Source organism: Hyla sarda, unplaced genomic scaffold (assembly GCF_029499605.1).
Source record: "Hyla sarda isolate aHylSar1 unplaced genomic scaffold, aHylSar1.hap1 scaffold_412, whole genome shotgun sequence".
NCBI classification, from domain to species: Eukaryota; Metazoa; Chordata; class Amphibia; order Anura; family Hylidae; genus Hyla; species Hyla sarda.
In genome coordinates, this window is record NW_026610427.1 from 15,237 (window position 1) to 30,105 (window position 14,869).

Consider the following 14,869-nt stretch of genomic DNA (forward strand, 5'->3'; position numbering starts at 1 on the left):
AGGGGTGTGGCGCGATATTGGGGAAGGGATGAGATTTTATATTTCTTCATAAGCATTAATCTTATTTTGTCAATTAGGAACATTCAGCACCCACCCGCTATCAAGGCAGCTGCCTATCATGTCATGCCCTACCTGCACAGGTGTGCTGGCTACTCAAATGATCCAATTAAGGAGGCCATTTAGTCAGCAGCAGCAGAAGTCCTGTGCCTGGACGCTCCAACAGGGGCCAGACACAAGCAGAAGCAGAAGCAGCAGAAGCAGCAGCAGCACCACCTTTTGTTTTTTGGCTGCAGCAGCAGCAAGGCCCACAGGGCTGGCTAGCTGGCTAGCCAGCAAGCAGGTAGCAATGAAAGTAGGAATCTTTCTTTTTAACCCTGTAAGGGGGTGGTGCACTGTACCCGAAGATACTGCCATATCGGGTCAATGCATAGGGCGACGGAAGCAAGCTTCGAAATCGGCCCCCGTTCTCAAAAATCCATTTAATATATGGTCCCCAGATAGGGGACGTATCAGATATTAAACTGATAAGAACAGATACTACACTTGATCTTAGCCAAAAGGCCGAGAAGCGATAACCGTGAAAGGGGCGGGCCCAACAAGGTCCCCTTCATGGGCACTATCACTGCTTGCTGTCAGGGAGGCTGCCAGACAATTTTCCATGCACACTCTGGGCTGGGGGGCAGTCAACCACCAGTACACACAGCAGAACCTAAACCCATACCATTATTGCTAAGCAGCAAGACAGGGGCCCATTGCACTCCCACGGGGCCTTTTTAAATGCAATCCATAACCCGGATTTGCCAGGAACCCTTCTTACTCCTCCTACTTGCATGTGACACTGGGCTTAGGATCTGCATAGGAAACACACACACAAGCACACACCTACCTTTGTTGCCTGCAGATGCCTCCTTGGCTGTCCCCAAACGGTATCAAACCAACACCCACGGGAAGCTGTAAGCATAGAGGACATGCCTGCACCCCATTGGACTTACCTGTGTGGGTTAAATCCGGGTTATTTGACAACCTATGGCGGTGATGGTTCTGCTCAGGCAGAGCAGTGCTGATGCTCCTCATAAAGCTGTCGCTGCTGTGAAGGTTCTAGGTGACATCACAAATCCCTTTGGTTACATACACAACAAAGCTGGGTTGTTGTTGTTTACACTCTGCAAGGCCTGTGGAAGTGAGTGACATCATAGCACTGTAGTTCTGAGGGTTCAAGATGGATGCAACAATCTCCTGTTGCTTCTATGAAGGCCGTAATAGACGACATCACCAAACAGCTCCATAGTCACATACACAGCAAAGGAGAGATGTTGTTTACACCTAGTGATGTCAGTGGTATTGAGTGACATCACAGCACAGTGCTAAGGCTCCTGGGCCTGGACACAGCAGCGGCTGCAATATCTCAACGGAGAATACGTTTATATCTATGTGTGTGTGTGCGCATATATATATATATATATATATATATATATATATATATATATTTCTCCGCCGAAATCACTTTTAAACCCATTTCCACCTTTTTTTCCCTTCTCTTCCTCTTACTTTTTTTTCACGTTTTTTTACGTTTTTCTCCTTTTCGCCTCTTTTCTGGGCGTATTATTCTTCTTTTTCTTCTTTTTTTTCGTCTAATGCATACCCCATCAGTGCAGCAATGCTTATTCAATACCGCCAGCAGATGGAGACACTGGGGGATAATTTTCTAAGGATTTATACTGATTTTTCCTGTCTGAATTTGTCGCACAGAAAGTTGCAGGCCAAATATGTGTGACATTTCTGCGACTTTAGCTTCTAGAGCATTTTTACAACATTATACATAGGTGCTGAATACATAAAAAGCGACTGTTCAGCGACAGACAAGTCGCATCGGCTGAAAGTAGGCCAGAATGTCAGTCCATGTTGGAGCAGGTTTAGATACAGTCTAAAGCATAGATCTCAAAGTCTGTGCACAGAATTTAGCAAGGGCCTCGCACCTTCTGATGCATCAGGTAGGTGCACAATAGCATAGCCTAACCCTCTGTACTTTGGTCTATATTGATGCGGGACATAGACAGCCAGCTGATGACCAATCCATTAGTGCAATGGATGGCTGGAAGCATTTGTCTTTGCCTTTGCAATACCACAGAAGCAATGCATGGTCAATGTACAGCAATGACACACCTGTGTGAACAGCCAGGAGACCCCCCCCCCCCCCATGTTATGTTACATAGTTACATAGTTAGTACGGTCGAAAAAAGACATATGTCCATCACGTTCAACCAGGGAATTAAGGGGTAGGGGTGTGGCGCGATATTGGGGAAGGGATGAGATTTTATATTTCTTCATAAGCATTAATCTTATTTTGTCAATTAGGAACATTCAGCACCCACCCGCTATCAAGGCAGCTGCCTATCATGTCATGCCCTACCTGCACAGGTGTGCTGGCTACTCAAATGATCCAATTAAGGAGGCCATTTAGTCAGCAGCAGCAGAAGTCCTGTGCCTGGACGCTCCAACAGGGGCCAGACACAAGCAGAAGCAGCAGAAGCAGCAGCAGCACCACCTTTTGTTTTTTGGCTGCAGCAGCAGCAAGGCCCACAGGGCTGGCTAGCTGGCTAGCCAGCAAGCAGGTAGCAATGAAAGTAGGAATCTTTCTTTTTAACCCTGTAAGGGGGTGGTGCACTGTACCCGAAGATACTGCCATATCGGGTCAATGCATAGGGCGACGGAAGCAAGCTTCCTTCGAAATCGGCCCCCGTTCTCAAAAATCCATTTAATATATGGTCCCCAGATAGGGGACGTATCAGATATTAAACTGATAAGAACAGATACTACACTTGATCTTAGCCAAAAGGCCGAGAAGCGATAACCGTGAAAGGGGCGGGCCCAACAAGGTCCCCTTCATGGGCACTATCACTGCTTGCTGTCAGGGAGGCTGCCAGACAATTTTCCATGCACACTCTGGGCTGGGGGGCAGTCAACCACCAGTACACACAGCAGAACCTAAACCCATACCATTATTGCTAAGCAGCAAGACAGGGGCCCATTGCACTCCCACGGGGCCTTTTTAAATGCAATCCATAACCCGGATTTGCCAGGAACCCTTCTTACTCCTCCTACTTGCATGTGACACTGGGCTTAGGATCTGCATAGGAAACACACACACAAGCACACACCTACCTTTGTTGCCTGCAGATGCCTCCTTGGCTGTCCCCAAACGGTATCAAACCAACACCCACGGGAAGCTGTAAGCATAGAGGACATGCCTGCACCCCATTGGACTTACCTGTGTGGGTTAAATCCGGGTTATTTGACAACCTATGGCGGTGATGGTTCTGCTCAGGCAGAGCAGTGCTGATGCTCCTCATAAAGCTGTCGCTGCTGTGAAGGTTCTAGGTGACATCACAAATCCCTTTGGTTACATACACAACAAAGCTGGGTTGTTGTTGTTTACACTCTGCAAGGCCTGTGGAAGTGAGTGACATCATAGCACTGTAGTTCTGAGGGTTCAAGATGGATGCAACAATCTCCTGTTGCTTCTATGAAGGCCGTAATAGACGACATCACCAAACAGCTCCATAGTCACATACACAGCAAAGGAGAGATGTTGTTTACACCTAGTGATGTCAGTGGTATTGAGTGACATCACAGCACAGTGCTAAGGCTCCTGGGCCTGGACACAGCAGCGGCTGCAATATCTCAACGGAGAATACGTTTATATCTATGTGTGTGTGTGCGCATATATATATATATATATATATATATATATATATATATATATATTTCTCCGCCGAAATCACTTTTAAACCCATTTCCACCTTTTTTTCCCTTCTCTTCCTCTTACTTTTTTTTCACGTTTTTTTACGTTTTTCTCCTTTTCGCCTCTTTTCTGGGCGTATTATTCTTCTTTTTCTTCTTTTTTTTCGTCTAATGCATACCCCATCAGTGCAGCAATGCTTATTCAATACCGCCAGCAGATGGAGACACTGGGGGATAATTTTCTAAGGATTTATACTGATTTTTCCTGTCTGAATTTGTCGCACAGAAAGTTGCAGGCCAAATATGTGTGACATTTCTGCGACTTTAGCTTCTAGAGCATTTTTACAACATTATACATAGGTGCTGAATACATAAAAAGCGACTGTTCAGCGACAGACAAGTCGCATCGGCTGAAAGTAGGCCAGAATGTCAGTCCATGTTGGAGCAGGTTTAGATACAGTCTAAAGCATAGATCTCAAAGTCTGTGCACAGAATTTAGCAAGGGCCTCGCACCTTCTGATGCATCAGGTAGGTGCACAATAGCATAGCCTAACCCTCTGTACTTTGGTCTATATTGATGCGGGACATAGACAGCCAGCTGATGACCAATCCATTAGTGCAATGGATGGCTGGAAGCATTTGTCTTTGCCTTTGCAATACCACAGAAGCAATGCATGGTCAATGTACAGCAATGACACACCTGTGTGAACAGCCAGGAGACCCCCCCCCCCCCCCCCCATGTTATGTTACATAGTTACATAGTTAGTACGGTCGAAAAAAGACATATGTCCATCACGTTCAACCAGGGAATTAAGGGGTAGGGGTGTGGCGCGATATTGGGGAAGGGATGAGATTTTATATTTCTTCATAAGCATTAATCTTATTTTGTCAATTAGGAACATTCAGCACCCACCCGCTATCAAGGCAGCTGCCTATCATGTCATGCCCTACCTGCACAGGTGTGCTGGCTACTCAAATGATCCAATTAAGGAGGCCATTTAGTCAGCAGCAGCAGAAGTCCTGTGCCTGGACGCTCCAACAGGGGCCAGACACAAGCAGAAGCAGAAGCAGAAGCAGCAGAAGCAGCACCACCTTTTGTTTTTTGGCTGCAGCAGCAGCAAGGCCCACAGGGCTGGCTAGCTGGCTAGCCAGCAAGCAGGTAGCAATGAAAGTAGGAATCTTTCTTTTTAACCCTGTAAGGGGGTGGTGCACTGTACCCGAAGATACTGCCATATCGGGTCAATGCATAGGGCGACGGAAGCAAGCTTCGAAATCGGCCCCCGTTCTCAAAAATCCATTTAATATATGGTCCCCAGATAGGGGACGTATCAGATATTAAACTGATAAGAACAGATACTACACTTGATCTTAGCCAAAAGGCCGAGAAGCGATAACCGTGAAAGGGGCGGGCCCAACAAGGTCCCCTTCATGGGCACTATCACTGCTTGCTGTCAGGGAGGCTGCCAGACAATTTTCCATGCACACTCTGGGCTGGGGGGCAGTCAACCACCAGTACACACAGCAGAACCTAAACCCATACCATTATTGCTAAGCAGCAAGACAGGGGCCCATTGCACTCCCACGGGGCCTTTTTAAATGCAATCCATAACCCGGATTTGCCAGGAACCCTTCTTACTCCTCCTACTTGCATGTGACACTGGGCTTAGGATCTGCATAGGAAACACACACACAAGCACACACCTACCTTTGTTGCCTGCAGATGCCTCCTTGGCTGTCCCCAAACGGTATCAAACCAACACCCACGGGAAGCTGTAAGCATAGAGGACATGCCTGCACCCCATTGGACTTACCTGTGTGGGTTAAATCCGGGTTATTTGACAACCTATGGCGGTGATGGTTCTGCTCAGGCAGAGCAGTGCTGATGCTCCTCATAAAGCTGTCGCTGCTGTGAAGGTTCTAGGTGACATCACAAATCCCTTTGGTTACATACACAACAAAGCTGGGTTGTTGTTGTTTACACTCTGCAAGGCCTGTGGAAGTGAGTGACATCATAGCACTGTAGTTCTGAGGGTTCAAGATGGATGCAACAATCTCCTGTTGCTTCTATGAAGGCCGTAATAGACGACATCACCAAACAGCTCCATAGTCACATACACAGCAAAGGAGAGATGTTGTTTACACCTAGTGATGTCAGTGGTATTGAGTGACATCACAGCACAGTGCTAAGGCTCCTGGGCCTGGACACAGCAGCGGCTGCAATATCTCAACGGAGAATACGTTTATATCTATGTGTGTGTGTGCGCATATATATATATATATATATATATATATATATATATATATTTCTCCGACGAAATCACTTTTAAACCCATTTCCACCTTTTTTTCCCTTCTCTTCCTCTTACTTTTTTTTCAAGTTTTTTTACGTTTTTCTCCTTTTCGCCTCTTTTCTGGGCGTATTATTCTTCTTTTTCTTCTTTTTTTTCGTCTAATGCATACCCCATCAGTGCAGCAATGCTTATTCAATACCGCCAGCAGATGGAGACACTGGGGGATAATTTTCTAAGGATTTATACTGATTTTTCCTGTCTGAATTTGTCGCACAGAAAGTTGCAGGCCAAATATGTGTGACATTTCTGCGACTTTAGCTTCTAGAGCATTTTTACAACATTATACATAGGTGCTGAATACATAAAAAGTGACTGTTCAGCGACAGACAAGTCGCATCGGCTGAAAGTAGGCCAGAATGTCAGTCCATGTTGGAGCAGGTTTAGATACAGTCTAAAGCATAGATCTCAAAGTCTGTGCACAGAATTTAGCAAGGGCCTCGCACCTTCTGATGCATCAGGTAGGTGCACAATAGCATAGCCTAACCCTCTGTACTTTGGTCTATATTGATGCGGGACATAGACAGCCAGCTGATGACCAATCCATTAGTGCAATGGATGGCTGGAAGCATTTGTCTTTGCCTTTGCAATACCACAGAAGCAATGCATGGTCAATGTACAGCAATGACACACCTGTGTGAACAGCCAGGAGACCCCCCCCCCCCCCCCCCCATGTTATGTTACATAGTTACATAGTTAGTACGGTCGAAAAAAGACATATGTCCATCACGTTCAACCAGGGAATTAAGGGGTAGGGGTGTGGCGCGATATTGGGGAAGGGATGAGATTTTATATTTCTTCATAAGCATTAATCTTATTTTGTCAATTAGGAACATTCAGCACCCACCCGCTATCAAGGCAGCTGCCTATCATGTCATGCCCTACCTGCACAGGTGTGCTGGCTACTCAAATGATCCAATTAAGGAGGCCATTTAGTCAGCAGCAGCAGAAGTCCTGTGCCTGGACGCTCCAACAGGGGCCAGACACAAGCAGAAGCAGAAGCAGCAGAAGCAGCAGCAGCACCACCTTTTGTTTTTTGGCTGCAGCAGCAGCAAGGCCCACAGGGCTGGCTAGCTGGCTAGCCAGCAAGCAGGTAGCAATGAAAGTAGGAATCTTTCTTTTTAACCCTGTAAGGGGGTGGTGCACTGTACCCGAAGATACTGCCATATCGGGTCAATGCATAGGGCGACGGAAGCAAGCTTCGAAATCGGCCCCCGTTCTCAAAAATCCATTTAATATATGGTCCCCAGATAGGGGACGTATCAGATATTAAACTGATAAGAACAGATACTACACTTGATCTTAGCCAAAAGGCCGAGAAGCGATAACCGTGAAAGGGGCGGGCCCAACAAGGTCCCCTTCATGGGCACTATCACTGCTTGCTGTCAGGGAGGCTGCCAGACAATTTTCCATGCACACTCTGGGCTGGGGGGCAGTCAACCACCAGTACACACAGCAGAACCTAAACCCATACCATTATTGCTAAGCAGCAAGACAGGGGCCCATTGCACTCCCACGGGGCCTTTTTAAATGCAATCCATAACCCGGATTTGCCAGGAACCCTTCTTACTCCTCCTACTTGCATGTGACACTGGGCTTAGGATCTGCATAGGAAACACACACACAAGCACACACCTACCTTTGTTGCCTGCAGATGCCTCCTTGGCTGTCCCCAAACGGTATCAAACCAACACCCACGGGAAGCTGTAAGCATAGAGGACATGCCTGCACCCCATTGGACTTACCTGTGTGGGTTAAATCCGGGTTATTTGACAACCTATGGCGGTGATGGTTCTGCTCAGGCAGAGCAGTGCTGATGCTCCTCATAAAGCTGTCGCTGCTGTGAAGGTTCTAGGTGACATCACAAATCCCTTTGGTTACATACACAACAAAGCTGGGTTGTTGTTGTTTACACTCTGCAAGGCCTGTGGAAGTGAGTGACATCATAGCACTGTAGTTCTGAGGGTTCAAGATGGATGCAACAATCTCCTGTTGCTTCTATGAAGGCCGTAATAGACGACATCACCAAACAGCTCCATAGTCACATACACAGCAAAGGAGAGATGTTGTTTACACCTAGTGATGTCAGTGGTATTGAGTGACATCACAGCACAGTGCTAAGGCTCCTGGGCCTGGACACAGCAGCGGCTGCAATATCTCAACGGAGAATACGTTTATATCTATGTGTGTGTGTGCGCATATATATATATATATATATATATATATATATATATATATTTCTCCGCCGAAATCACTTTTAAACCCATTTCCACCTTTTTTTCCCTTCTCTTCCTCTTACTTTTTTTTCACGTTTTTTTACGTTTTTCTCCTTTTCGCCTCTTTTCTGGGCGTATTATTCTTCTTTTTCTTCTTTTTTTTCGTCTAATGCATACCCCATCAGTGCAGCAATGCTTATTCAATACCGCCAGCAGATGGAGACACTGGGGGATAATTTTCTAAGGATTTATACTGATTTTTCCTGTCTGAATTTGTCGCACAGAAAGTTGCAGGCCAAATATGTGTGACATTTCTGCGACTTTAGCTTCTAGAGCATTTTTACAACATTATACATAGGTGCTGAATACATAAAAAGCGACTGTTCAGCGACAGACAAGTCGCATCGGCTGAAAGTAGGCCAGAATGTCAGTCCATGTTGGAGCAGGTTTAGATACAGTCTAAAGCATAGATCTCAAAGTCTGTGCACAGAATTTAGCAAGGGCCTCGCACCTTCTGATGCATCAGGTAGGTGCAGGTGCACAATAGCATAGCCTAACCCTCTGTACTTTGGTCTATATTGATGCGGGACATAGACAGCCAGCTGATGACCAATCCATTAGTGCAATGGATGGCTGGAAGCATTTGTCTTTGCCTTTGCAATACCACAGAAGCAATGCATGGTCAATGTACAGCAATGACACACCTGTGTGAACAGCCAGGAGACCCCCCCCCCCCCCCATGTTATGTTACATAGTTACATAGTTAGTACGGTCGAAAAAAGACATATGTCCATCACGTTCAACCAGGGAATTAAGGGGTAGGGGTGTGGCGCGATATTGGGGAAGGGATGAGATTTTATATTTCTTCATAAGCATTAATCTTATTTTGTCAATTAGGAACATTCAGCACCCACCCGCTATCAAGGCAGCTGCCTATCATGTCATGCCCTACCTGCACAGGTGTGCTGGCTACTCAAATGATCCAATTAAGGAGGCCATTTAGTCAGCAGCAGCAGAAGTCCTGTGCCTGGACGCTCCAACAGGGGCCAGACACAAGCAGAAGCAGAAGCAGCAGAAGCAGCAGCAGCACCACCTTTTGTTTTTTGGCTGCAGCAGCAGCAAGGCCCACAGGGCTGGCTAGCTGGCTAGCCAGCAAGCAGGTAGCAATGAAAGTAGGAATCTTTCTTTTTAACCCTGTAAGGGGGTGGTGCACTGTACCCGAAGATACTGCCATATCGGGTCAATGCATAGGGCGACGGAAGCAAGCTTCGAAATCGGCCCCCGTTCTCAAAAATCCATTTAATATATGGTCCCCAGATAGGGGACGTATCAGATATTAAACTGATAAGAACAGATACTACACTTGATCTTAGCCAAAAGGCCGAGAAGCGATAACCGTGAAAGGGGCGGGCCCAACAAGGTCCCCTTCATGGGCACTATCACTGCTTGCTGTCAGGGAGGCTGCCAGACAATTTTCCATGCACACTCTGGGCTGGGGGGCAGTCAACCACCAGTACACACAGCAGAACCTAAACCCATACCATTATTGCTAAGCAGCAAGACAGGGGCCCATTGCACTCCCACGGGGCCTTTTTAAATGCAATCCATAACCCGGATTTGCCAGGAACCCTTCTTACTCCTCCTACTTGCATGTGACACTGGGCTTAGGATCTGCATAGGAAACACACACACAAGCACACACCTACCTTTGTTGCCTGCAGATGCCTCCTTGGCTGTCCCCAAACGGTATCAAACCAACACCCACGGGAAGCTGTAAGCATAGAGGACATGCCTGCACCCCATTGGACTTACCTGTGTGGGTTAAATCCGGGTTATTTGACAACCTATGGCGGTGATGGTTCTGCTCAGGCAGAGCAGTGCTGATGCTCCTCATAAAGCTGTCGCTGCTGTGAAGGTTCTAGGTGACATCACAAATCCCTTTGGTTACATACACAACAAAGCTGGGTTGTTGTTGTTTACACTCTGCAAGGCCTGTGGAAGTGAGTGACATCATAGCACTGTAGTTCTGAGGGTTCAAGATGGATGCAACAATCTCCTGTTGCTTCTATGAAGGCCGTAATAGACGACATCACCAAACAGCTCCATAGTCACATACACAGCAAAGGAGAGATGTTGTTTACACCTAGTGATGTCAGTGGTATTGAGTGACATCACAGCACAGTGCTAAGGCTCCTGGGCCTGGACACAGCAGCGGCTGCAATATCTCAACGGAGAATACGTTTATATCTATGTGTGTGTGTGCGCATATATATATATATATATATATATATATATATATATATATATTTCTCCGCCGAAATCACTTTTAAACCCATTTCCACCTTTTTTTCCCTTCTCTTCCTCTTACTTTTTTTTCACGTTTTTTTACGTTTTTCTCCTTTTCGCCTCTTTTCTGGGCGTATTATTCTTCTTTTTCTTCTTTTTTTTCGTCTAATGCATACCCCATCAGTGCAGCAATGCTTATTCAATACCGCCAGCAGATGGAGACACTGGGGGATAATTTTCTAAGGATTTATACTGATTTTTCCTGTCTGAATTTGTCGCACAGAAAGTTGCAGGCCAAATATGTGTGACATTTCTGCGACTTTAGCTTCTAGAGCATTTTTACAACATTATACATAGGTGCTGAATACATAAAAAGCGACTGTTCAGCGACAGACAAGTCGCATCGGCTGAAAGTAGGCCAGAATGTCAGTCCATGTTGGAGCAGGTTTAGATACAGTCTAAAGCATAGATCTCAAAGTCTGTGCACAGAATTTAGCAAGGGCCTCGCACCTTCTGATGCATCAGGTAGGTGCACAATAGCATAGCCTAACCCTCTGTACTTTGGTCTATATTGATGCGGGACATAGACAGCCAGCTGATGACCAATCCATTAGTGCAATGGATGGCTGGAAGCATTTGTCTTTGCCTTTGCAATACCACAGAAGCAATGCATGGTCAATGTACAGCAATGACACACCTGTGTGAACAGCCAGGAGACCCCCCCCCCCCCCCCCATGTTATGTTACATAGTTACATAGTTAGTACGGTCGAAAAAAGACATATGTCCATCACGTTCAACCAGGGAATTAAGGGGTAGGGGTGTGGCGCGATATTGGGGAAGGGATGAGATTTTATATTTCTTCATAAGCATTAATCTTATTTTGTCAATTAGGAACATTCAGCACCCACCCGCTATCAAGGCAGCTGCCTATCATGTCATGCCCTACCTGCACAGGTGTGCTGGCTACTCAAATGATCCAATTAAGGAGGCCATTTAGTCAGCAGCAGCAGAAGTCCTGTGCCTGGACGCTCCAACAGGGGCCAGACACAAGCAGAAGCAGCAGAAGCAGCAGCAGCACCACCTTTTGTTTTTTGGCTGCAGCAGCAGCAAGGCCCACAGGGCTGGCTAGCTGGCTAGCCAGCAAGCAGGTAGCAATGAAAGTAGGAATCTTTCTTTTTAACCCTGTAAGGGGGTGGTGCACTGTACCCGAAGATACTGCCATATCGGGTCAATGCATAGGGCGACGGAAGCAAGCTTCGAAATCGGCCCCCGTTCTCAAAAATCCATTTAATATATGGTCCCCAGATAGGGGACGTATCAGATATTAAACTGATAAGAACAGATACTACACTTGATCTTAGCCAAAAGGCCGAGAAGCGATAACCGTGAAAGGGGCGGGCCCAACAAGGTCCCCTTCATGGGCACTATCACTGCTTGCTGTCAGGGAGGCTGCCAGACAATTTTCCATGCACACTCTGGGCTGGGGGGCAGTCAACCACCAGTACACACAGCAGAACCTAAACCCATACCATTATTGCTAAGCAGCAAGACAGGGGCCCATTGCACTCCCACGGGGCCTTTTTAAATGCAATCCATAACCCGGATTTGCCAGGAACCCTTCTTACTCCTCCTACTTGCATGTGACACTGGGCTTAGGATCTGCATAGGAAACACACACACAAGCACACACCTACCTTTGTTGCCTGCAGATGCCTCCTTGGCTGTCCCCAAACGGTATCAAACCAACACCCACGGGAAGCTGTAAGCATAGAGGACATGCCTGCACCCCATTGGACTTACCTGTGTGGGTTAAATCCGGGTTATTTGACAACCTATGGCGGTGATGGTTCTGCTCAGGCAGAGCAGTGCTGATGCTCCTCATAAAGCTGTCGCTGCTGTGAAGGTTCTAGGTGACATCACAAATCCCTTTGGTTACATACACAACAAAGCTGGGTTGTTGTTGTTTACACTCTGCAAGGCCTGTGGAAGTGAGTGACATCATAGCACTGTAGTTCTGAGGGTTCAAGATGGATGCAACAATCTCCTGTTGCTTCTATGAAGGCCGTAATAGACGACATCACCAAACAGCTCCATAGTCACATACACAGCAAAGGAGAGATGTTGTTTACACCTAGTGATGTCAGTGGTATTGAGTGACATCACAGCACAGTGCTAAGGCTCCTGGGCCTGGACACAGCAGCGGCTGCAATATCTCAACGGAGAATACGTTTATATCTATGTGTGTGTGTGCGCATATATATATATATATATATATATATATATATATATATATATATATATATTTCTCCGCCGAAATCACTTTTAAACCCATTTCCACCTTTTTTTCCCTTCTCTTCCTCTTACTTTTTTTTCACGTTTTTTTTACGTTTTTCTCCTTTTCGCCTCTTTTCTGGGCGTATTATTCTTCTTTTTCTTCTTTTTTTTCGTCTAATGCATACCCCATCAGTGCAGCAATGCTTATTCAATACCGCCAGCAGATGGAGACACTGGGGGATAATTTTCTAAGGATTTATACTGATTTTTCCTGTCTGAATTTGTCGCACAGAAAGTTGCAGGCCAAATATGTGTGACATTTCTGCGACTTTAGCTTCTAGAGCATTTTTACAACATTATACATAGGTGCTGAATACATAAAAAGCGACTGTTCAGCGACAGACAAGTCGCATCGGCTGAAAGTAGGCCAGAATGTCAGTCCATGTTGGAGCAGGTTTAGATACAGTCTAAAGCATAGATCTCAAAGTCTGTGCACAGAATTTAGCAAGGGCCTCGCACCTTCTGATGCATCAGGTAGGTGCACAATAGCATAGCCTAACCCTCTGTACTTTGGTCTATATTGATGCGGGACATAGACAGCCAGCTGATGACCAATCCATTAGTGCAATGGATGGCTGGAAGCATTTGTCTTTGCCTTTGCAATACCACAGAAGCAATGCATGGTCAATGTACAGCAATGACACACCTGTGTGAACAGCCAGGAGACCCCCCCCCCCCCCATGTTATGTTACATAGTTACATAGTTAGTACGGTCGAAAAAAGACATATGTCCATCACGTTCAACCAGGGAATTAAGGGGTAGGGGTGTGGCGCGATATTGGGGAAGGGATGAGATTTTATATTTCTTCATAAGCATTAATCTTATTTTGTCAATTAGGAACATTCAGCACCCACCCGCTATCAAGGCAGCTGCCTATCATGTCATGCCCTACCTGCACAGGTGTGCTGGCTACTCAAATGATCCAATTAAGGAGGCCATTTAGTCAGCAGCAGCAGAAGTCCTGTGCCTGGACGCTCCAACAGGGGCCAGACACAAGCAGAAGCAGCAGAAGCAGCAGCAGCACCACCTTTTGTTTTTTGGCTGCAGCAGCAGCAAGGCCCACAGGGCTGGCTAGCTGGCTAGCCAGCAAGCAGGTAGCAATGAAAGTAGGAATCTTTCTTTTTAACCCTGTAAGGGGGTGGTGCACTGTACCCGAAGATACTGCCATATCGGGTCAATGCATAGGGCGACGGAAGCAAGCTTCGAAATCGGCCCCCGTTCTCAAAAATCCATTTAATATATGGTCAGATAGGGGACGTATCAGATATTAAACTGATAAGAACAGATACTACACTTGATCTTAGCCAAAAGGCCGAGAAGCGATAACCGTGAAAGGGGCGGGCCCAACAAGGTCCCCTTCATGGGCACTATCACTGCTTGCTGTCAGGGAGGCTGCCAGACAATTTTCCATGCACACTCTGGGCTGGGGGGGCAGTCAACCACCAGTACACACAGCAGAACCTAAACCCATACCATTATTGCTAAGCAGCAAGACAGGGGCCCATTGCACTCCCACGGGGCCTTTTTAAATGCAATCCATAACCCGGATTTGCCAGGAACCCTTCTTACTCCTCCTACTTGCATGTGACACTGGGCTTAGGATCTGCATAGGAAACACACACACAAGCACACACCTACCTTTGTTGCCTGCAGATGCCTCCTTGGCTGTCCCCAAACGGTATCAAACCAACACCCACGGGAAGCTGTAAGCATAGAGGACATGCCTGCACCCCATTGGACTTACCTGTGTGGGTTAAATCCGGGTTATTTGACAACCTATGGCGGTGATGGTTCTGCTCAGGCAGAGCAGTGCTGATGCTCCTCATAAAGCTGTCGCTGCTGTGAAGGTTCTAGGTGACATCACAAATCCCTTTGGTTACATACACAACAAAGCTGGGTTGTTGTTGTTTACACTCTGCAAGGCCTGTGGAAGTGAGTGACAT

At 46.5% G+C, this 14,869-nt stretch overlaps 7 non-coding genes across 7 annotated transcripts; all 7 read right to left on the reverse strand.

The window, feature by feature from the left end:
- Positions 1-382: 382 nt before the first annotated feature.
- On the reverse strand, positions 383-573 carry LOC130333508 (U2 spliceosomal RNA). The gene has a single exon (XR_008875682.1). It is a non-coding gene; the product is annotated as a U2 spliceosomal RNA (small nuclear RNA).
- Positions 574-2,654: 2,081 nt separating this feature from the next.
- LOC130333546 (U2 spliceosomal RNA) lies at positions 2,655-2,849 on the reverse strand. The gene has a single exon (XR_008875716.1). It is a non-coding gene; the product is annotated as a U2 spliceosomal RNA (small nuclear RNA).
- A 2,093-nt stretch (positions 2,850-4,942) lies between these two features.
- On the reverse strand, positions 4,943-5,133 carry LOC130333520 (U2 spliceosomal RNA). Its single transcript, XR_008875693.1, has one exon. It is a non-coding gene; the product is annotated as a U2 spliceosomal RNA (small nuclear RNA).
- Positions 5,134-7,223: 2,090 nt separating this feature from the next.
- Positions 7,224-7,414, reverse strand: LOC130333532 (U2 spliceosomal RNA). Its single transcript, XR_008875704.1, has one exon. It is a non-coding gene; the product is annotated as a U2 spliceosomal RNA (small nuclear RNA).
- Positions 7,415-9,506: 2,092 nt separating this feature from the next.
- LOC130333545 (U2 spliceosomal RNA) lies at positions 9,507-9,697 on the reverse strand. Its single transcript, XR_008875715.1, has one exon. It is a non-coding gene; the product is annotated as a U2 spliceosomal RNA (small nuclear RNA).
- Positions 9,698-11,781: 2,084 nt separating this feature from the next.
- On the reverse strand, positions 11,782-11,972 carry LOC130333557 (U2 spliceosomal RNA). Its single transcript, XR_008875723.1, has one exon. It is a non-coding gene; the product is annotated as a U2 spliceosomal RNA (small nuclear RNA).
- A 2,090-nt stretch (positions 11,973-14,062) lies between these two features.
- LOC130333550 (U2 spliceosomal RNA) lies at positions 14,063-14,250 on the reverse strand. Its single transcript, XR_008875720.1, has one exon. It is a non-coding gene; the product is annotated as a U2 spliceosomal RNA (small nuclear RNA).
- Between the last annotated feature and the right edge of the window lie 619 nt (positions 14,251-14,869).